Here is an 8,498-nt window from a genome sequence, read left to right as displayed (position 1 = left end):
AACAGTGTCTTCTGGCAACTTTTAACCTTTGTATTGGGATCACACTTTGGATTGGCTGGCTGGATCATAGGCTAGTACATGCTGTGAAATAGCTTCCTGCAGCAATGGTTCACTTCCTATTCCCACAGGCATGCCTGAGAGTCGGATCTGCTGCATCTTTGCCAACACTTGGTATGCTAAAGGTGTTTTATTTGAGCCAATGTGACGATACAAACAAGCAGTCAACTGGCCCTAACACACAAATATAGACTTTTTTTCTAAGTGTATTTCGTGTGTGACACAAAAACAGAGCCAAACAAGACCCTCAAACCTCCCTAAATTCTCTGCTGACCCTTGGTCTGTAAAGGTTATCCAGTCATTGCGAAGGTAGATGCTGGATGATTTCAGCCCCTCTTTGAGTCTGTAGTCTATGAACATAATTTAGTTTAAAAAAGGTCTTTCATCAAGGACCCATGACCAGGGAGCACAGAGCCTCCTAATTCTACTTCACTAAATGGACATGACATCAGACTGGCTTCTGAGTATGTATGTATCTCTGTACACATAGATTAGTGCAGCTGTAAGCTCTCATCAGGGAAGCTTCTTTTTGCATCAGACAGCAGTTGATAGACTCACAACTGGTCAGATTGTAGAGGACAAGTATCCGTGGAGTGTTCAGGTATATATGGGACATCAGCATCCTACCACCTCCTCACAGGGTTCAGAGAACACTGTGGAAGAGGGACAATAGATTGTAAGATCCAATAATCAGATCAGGGAGGCCCAGAGAAAAACACATCAGGACCTCTGCACCCATAAAATCATAGATTTGCTGCCTGCACAAGACCTGTACAAGAGCAAGCCAATCAACATTCTATTATGAGTGAAAGGGAGATACAGGAGGCCCCACCCCCTAGGTGAGGAGCTCTCTCGAGTTGATGTCTATTAGGAGATGGATGACCAATTCTTGTTATGGATATGGTCCCTGGTAGGTTGACAGTGCTCCTATGGAGGGTCCCATACCCATTGTGTATGGACAGCGCTAATTGGTCTTGGTGGGTTATTAAAAATCAAAACGAGTACCGGAAGTTGGGATAGGGATGTGGTGGTGGTGGGGATCTAGGAAGAGCTGGTGGGGAAGAGGAGGGGCAAATGGAGAAGAAAAATCTAGAATGTAATCACAATGAGATTTTCAGGCACAGAGAAGAATGAAACCATGTCGTTCACAGAAAATGGATGCAACTGGATGGAGACAATGGTGCTAAATGAATTAAGTCAGTATCAGAAAGACAATATGTTTTCTTCAATTTATGGTTCCAAGACTTTATATAGTCACGTGAAGCCATGTATTCTATATAATATGAAAGTGTTCAGGGAGACAAAGGTAATAAACAGGAAGGAGGGGAGAGAGAAAGGGAAGAAGAAGGAGAAAATGTGCTTGACGTACAAGAAACATGTACAAAGTTAAAAATAAAATAAACTATTAAATTTTATTTTTATGTGTATGTTTTACCTGCATGTATGAATGTGCACCACGTGCATGCAATGCCCAAGGAGGCCAGAAGAGGCCATTGGCTCATCTGGAGCTGGAGTTACAAACAGTTGTGAGTTTATGTGGGTGCTGGGAACTAAACCCGGGTCTTCTGGAAAAGCATCTGATGTTCTGAACTGTTGAGCAATCTCTCTAGTTCCCTAAATACAAATTTTAAGAAGGGGGCATTCAGGCTAAAGCATTTGTAATCTCTCTGCCCATGTGTGTAGCCAGGGTTGAACATTGGCTCATGTACTCTACTGTTCAGAAAAATATGAAGTACAGCCTTAAGGTCAGGAGCCTTTGCCTGAGGCTTCACCAGCCTGCCTGTTGGCCTGTGTGGTTCCAGCAGAGCCTGTGTGCATGCTGGTGTATGCCTGCCTATACCTTTGCCTGGAGTGAATGAGGGGTATTACTAGCCTGTGAGTCCTTCTAGCCTCTCCAGCCTCCCGTGCTTCTGTGGTCTTTTCTCCCCTGCCATGGGAGCTTGGACCTCAGACTGCATTTCCCTCCAGGTCCACACTCTTTCCTTGTGCCACATAGAAGTGTGGAAATGAAAAATAAGATCCTGGAGTGTAGAAGGCCGCAACCACACTCTCCACCATAGATGGCGCTGCACCGCCAGGTGAGCTAGAAAGCTCACACGTGTTGGTATTTTTCCACTACTCCCAAGGTATCACCTGGGACTGGGAGCAGTTGACCAATCCAAGAATGACACGTCCGAAGCAGGGTCTGTTTCCTATATAAGGGATGGGTTCCATCTTATCTGGGTCTCCGCCATGTGGCTTATGCTCTAGCTCCCAAGAGGATTAAAGTCATTCCTGCAGAAGTATCCTATGTGTCCTGCGTGGTTCTTGCTGGCGAGACGGTAGCGCGGGGCATCTGGTGCCATACCCGGGAAGAAGAAGAACTTTGCACCGCCGGAGACCCGTTGGACACAAGGAGGATTCAGAACTGCAGGCATGCATGCTTAGAGAGGTACGCTCTAAAGTCCAGAGAGCATATCAGAAACTGAGCAGCAGTGGGAGGTTGTGCGCGCGCACTCAGATAAGTTAAAAAGGACCCCCCATTGATTCTAAAAAAGTGAAAATGGGGGAGAAGGCTGATTTACAAGGTCAAAAGCTTTATGTTATGTTGTTCGTGTTGTTTTTTATGTACTGGACAGGAGAAAGATATTTGAATTTAGGAACTGCTAAGAAAGGTAGTTTAAGTTTAAAACATGGGCTTAAGAATATGATGTTTTGGAGGAGAGGTTCTGTTTTCGCCTCCACGGAGGATGGGAGCCTAAGTATGTGCTTGAGATCCACGTGGTTTGAATCACCGAGACCTCCTGAAATGTTGTAGTGTTTACCCCTAAAATGCAGCGGCCCAATAACAGCAGGAAGCAGCCAAAGAGACTAACGACGCCCAAATTCCCTAAAAGATTAAATGAGGTCCTTTCAAGCCTGCTTCTCTGAGTTCAGCTTTGCTCCATGCACCGGTTTGGGCGCGGAGTGGGTGCAGCTGGGGCTGGAGGGCGGCTGGAGCGGAGCTTTGCTCTGTGGCTATGGTGGGGAGCACGTTGCGCCGGCTCAATTGGTGCGGCTCGGTTGGTGCCTGGCCTGGAGGATGTCACAGCGGTGCCACAGGCAGCCGGGCCAGAAGGCTTACAATGTACCTAAAACTGTGCTGGTCTCTGAGGGTAAAATGGCTCTGGTTCCATTTGGCTATGCTAAACGATGCTGACTTCAGGCAGGGCTGGTCGTAATTATCATAATAAAAGCGCAATTAAGGTTTAGACGCAGTAAACAGGCAGTACCGTATTACATCTACATAGTGCGACTTAAGTTTTTAAGAACTGCTTAGCATTTTAAGAACTCAAGTCCTCCTGAAAGATTGCTGTGTATACGCTTGGCTTGTCTGGTGTTTCAGGATCCGCAGGGAGGTGGATGCGAAGGGCCCTTGGATTTTGGGGTGATTGGGTCGTTGGCTGGATCTGTGAGAGTTTACAGCCACTTTTAATATGGCACAGGTGTTGAGAGTTTGCTAGTAGGGAAGCGGCCCTGTTCGCCGCCTCTCCCATCGGCCCCTTGAGCCGCAGCGGCTCTGGCGCGGACCTTGAGATGTTGCCGCCTGTGCCGCCTCGGTCTGAGTGTCGGCTCCCGCCACACTCCGCCACCAACACAGCCTCAGAGAACTAGGCTAGCCCCGCGGGGAAGGCAGGGGCGCCTGGGGGTGGAGCCGCCACTTCCTGGCCTGGGACACGTGGAGCCGTGCAGCCGCACACAGCCCTTGGATGGCGGGTGGGCTCTGGAACCCAAGGCCACCGTACCGGCAAGGAATACGGGAGCCAATAAATCTTAAACCTTATATCAACAAACAGGGCCTGGGTTTTTCCTAGGCGCCACTGGGACAGCACGGCCTATATCATGAAAAACAAAGACCCTCAATCAGTTATCTACCACAGTGGCTACAGCCCTGGATCAACAGGTTACCATAGATACATCTATTAGAGGTAGAATAAAGAACAGGTGGATAGCTTATGGCAGCTTGCCCAACTGGGCTGTAAATGGAAAACTCCAGCCTTATGTGTGACCAGTGTACCATATGAGAACTTTATAAACGTGGCTAACTTGTCCCGAGAATTGTCTTTGTATCTTGCAGGAGAATTTTGATGATTTGCTGTCCTCCTTGAGATGGTCCATCGTGACAATCAACTCCACGCGAGTGGACATAAGCTTGGCCAAAGGATTCCAGTCCTGGATTGTGTCCTTCATCCCCTACTTCAAAGAATGGGTGGGGGTGGAAGTGTTTTGGAACGGTCCTGCTATGGAATAGTGTTTCTCCTCTGGATGGTCTGCTGACTCAAATCCCAAAGCCATAGGGACAAAGTGGTTTTTGCACAGCTCTGGCTGCCCTGGAACAGGGAGCCTCTTCTGATATGTGGTTATCTATGTTAAAGCAGTAAGGTTTAAGCCAACCAGCTCCTGCACCCCTAGGACTATGGTCCATTGCACAGGGTGGAGTGCTTGACTTAGCTAGCCCTAAAGGTTGTCGAGCTAAAGAGCATCGCACAGAGAATGGCCCTCTCTGAGAGATAAGTCGCTCTGCATAAGGGTTTCCTGCCGTATGTTCCCTTTCCCAGAAAATTGGCAGAGGGCAGGCCGGATAGGTTCCAGGTGTCATGAACCTAGGGGCAGATTCTGTGTAAGCCCATTTTAATGTTTTCATTTTGGGAAGTGCGACCTCTATCTTTACCTTCCTAGGGAGTTGCCTTTCTGCAAAGAAGTAAAATTAGGGGGAGATGTAGAAGGCCGCAACCACACTCTCCACCATAGATGGCGCTGCACCGCCAGGTGAGCTAGAAAGCTCACACGTGTTGGTATTTTTCCACTACTCCCAAGGTATCACCTGGGACTGGGAGCAGTTGACCAATCCAAGAATGACACGTCCGAAGCAGGGTCTGTTTCCTATATAAGGGATGGGTTCCATCTTATCTGGGTCTCCGCCATGTGGCTTATGCTCTAGCTCCCAAGAGGATTAAAGCCATTCCTGCAGAAGTATCCTATGTGTCCTGCGTGGTTCTTGCTGGCGAGACGGTAGCGCGGGGCACTGGAGTCTCATGGACCTCATCTGATGTCCAAGGGGTGCCTCAAATCATTGTGTTTCCCTGGGGAAACTCTCCTTGAGGTACTTTTCACAGCTGTGAAATGGGTGTGCTTATTGTAGGTCCCTAAAGGAAGACTATATTTATGTCATATGTAATTCCCAGGGGCTTCGTGTACCTCTGGGAAACAAACCTATGCCTTGAACTTAGTTATTTCTATTGCCTCTTAAACTTCATGAAGAAGATAATTTAAGAGGAGTAGGGGATGGTTGTGTGTGTGTGTGTGTGTGTGAGTGTGTGTGTGCACACACACGTGGGTTTGAGTGGGTGGGAGAGAGGACAGCAATATATCAATATGGAGAACAAGGGACAGATAAACAAGACAGCAAGTGCTGAAGTAAGGAACCCCACCCTGGAGGTGAAAAATAAAAACCAGGTCTGATTAAATGACAAATCCAAGGGCTCATGGCAGAATGAGATAAAGGAGAGGCCACAGTCCAGGAGGACTTACTGAAGGTATTGAAGAACAATCCCAAAGCAGGGCATGGTGGCACACAATTGTAATCCCAGCACTCAGATGGCAGAGACAGGTGGATTGAGAGTTCCAGGCCAGTTTTGGCTCGGGTAAGACTTTGCCTCATACCTCCAAACTAGACCAAAGTAGAACTAACGAACAAACAGGACTCTAGATCCTGATTTTCTTTCCTTGGCCACAGCCGCCAACCATCCCGTCTTCATCCTAATGAAAATCCAGGAGCTTATCCCACAGTGAGGGTCAGTAGAGGCTATCTGAATTGGGGACTCCTGTCTGTAGCATAGGGAGGCCTGCTTGTGGGGGTTTTCGTCCTGCCTGGTTCCCACAGCTGTTTAGCCCCAAAGAAAATCACACAGAGATCTCTATAAGTTATAAGCTGATTGGCCCATTAGGTCAGGCTACTTATTTGTTCTTGTAGCTTATATTAACCCATTGTTCTTATCTATTTTAGCCATATGGCTTGGTACCTTTTTCAGCTGATAGGTCACATCCTGCTTCCTCCATGGTCTGCTGCAGTACTGGGCGGAATCAACTTCCTCCTTCCCAGAATTCTTCTGTTCTACTTCCTGTCTGGTTTACCCGCCTATATTTCCTGCCTGGCCAATCAGCGTTTATTTAAAACATGATTGACAGAATACAGACAATTCTCCCACACCACCTGTCATTCTTGAATGCAGGTCACTGTATTAGTTTGCTTTTGATTGTGGTGAACACCATGACCAAAAGTAACTTGGGTAGGAAAGGGTTTATTTGGCTCACATGTCCTGATCATGGTCTGTCATGAAGGGAAGTCAAGTCAGGAAGGTTGGCTACTGGCTTGCTCTCAATGGCTTGCTCAGCTTGCTTTGTTTTTTACATCCTTGGACTACCTGCCCAGGAGTGGTACCAGCCGCAGTGAGACAGTCCCTCCTATATAACCATCAATCAAGAAAATGATTCATAGGAATACCTACAGGCCAGTTTGACAGGAGCACCCTCTCAGTAGAGGTTCCCTCCTCCCTCTGTGGGTGTAGTTTGTCTCAACATGACAAAAACTGAGCAGCGCTATCATCCTATTGAAAGCGTAGGGTGTGAAGACCGGGTACCCATCCGCTCATTTTTGGACACTGCTCAGAGCCTGGTGTCTCCTAGGGCCCTACGACAGGTGGTTTCTCAGGGGACACTGGTCTGATCTGTGGACATCTGTGGACATCTGATAAGGGAAGTTCTCAGCCAGCTCAGGTGAAGTTAATCATCAGTATCAGCCTCTTGAAGCTGCCAATCTATTTTCCCCCTCTTTTGACTGTCTGTCTGTCTGTCTCTCTCTCTCGCTCTTAATTTTTTAAAAAACAATCTTTTCTCATTTGACATACCAATCTCAGTTCCCCCTCCTTCCCCATCTTCCCCCCACTTCCACTCATCCCCCCCCCCCACTCATCAGAGAGAGTAACGCTTCCCACGGGAGTCAACAAAGTCTGGCCCATCACTTTGAGGCAGGACCAAGGCCCTCCCCACTATATCTACGCTGAACAAAGTATCCTTCCAAAGATAATGGGCTCCATAAAGGCAGTTAAAGCACTAGAGATAAATCCTGGTCCCACTGGCTATGACCCCACAGACTGCCCAGGTCATACAACTGTCACCCACATTCAGAGGGCCTAGTTTAGACCTACACAGGTTCCCCAGCTGTCAGTCTGGAGTCAGTGAGCTCCCACTAGTTCAGGTCAGCTGTTTCTGTGGGTGTCCCCATCATTGTCTTGACCCCCTTGCTTATATTATCACTCCTCCCTGTCTTTGACTGGACTCTGGGAGCTCGACCCAGTGCTGGCTATGGATCTCTGCACCTGCTTCCATCAGTTGTTGGATGAAGGTTCTATGATGACAGTTAAGGTAGTCATCAATCTGATTAGAAGGGAAGGCCAGTTCAGGTACCCTCTTGGTGGTCTTTGGGGGTCTGTATTCTGAGGTTAACAATACTTAAACGAAATTTTAATTGACAGCTAGAAACAAAAATGAACAACAAAGCTGGGCAATGATGGTGCACACCTTAGTTCTAGCACTAGGGAGGCAGAGGCAAGAGAGTGTCTGTGAGTTTAAGGCCAGCCTGGTCTACAATGAGATCTAGGGCAGCCCAGGGCTACACAGAGAAACCCTGTCTTGAAGAACAAAGAAAGAAAGAAAGAAAAACAATAATAAAAAAAACAGTGTGGTAAAAATTGAAACAATGCAAAAGCAAAACAAACAAACAAAACATAACAAAAAACCAAAAACCTGATTGCAATTATATCTCCAATTCAAAGACAGGGAAGTTTTTATAAAAGAGACACATAGGAAATAGAACCACAATAATTATGAATGGAATGTAGATAACAAGTTAACAGACAGGATTCAGTTGAGTAAAGAATAAGCCAAACAGATCTCCCATAAGGTAGAGTTAAAAATAAAAAGAGACTGAAAGTAAGACCATTTAGCCTCTGGTGGTTTGGGTGATAAATGTCCGCCACCGGTGCATGCCTTTCACAGCGTGGTCCACAGCACTGGGGCGTGACTTTGGGTGTTTATAGTCTAGCTGCATTTCCACGTGACTCCGCTTCATGCTTGAGGTGGAGGATGTGAGCGCTCCGCTTTCTGCTCCTGCATCCATGCCTGCTTCCTTTTCTCTCTGCCATGGTGAGCGCTCGTCCCTCTGGAAACATAAGCGAAAATAAAGCCTTCCATCTCTAAGTTGACTGGGTTATGGTATTTTATCACAGCAACAGTTAAGTAACTAACAGAGAGGTTCAGTTCGGGACATCTAAGATCTGTGCGGTGGGCTTTTCTGAACGGGAAACAGTTTCTTAGAGTCAAAGGGCGAATACCCAGAAAGTGAACCCCGCCCCCCAAAGTCC

The sequence above is a fragment of the Myodes glareolus genome, chromosome 22 (assembly GCF_982192425.1).
Source record: "Myodes glareolus chromosome 22, mMyoGla1.1, whole genome shotgun sequence".
NCBI classification, from domain to species: domain Eukaryota; kingdom Metazoa; phylum Chordata; class Mammalia; order Rodentia; family Cricetidae; genus Myodes; species Myodes glareolus.
This window is presented reverse-complemented; position numbering follows the sequence as displayed.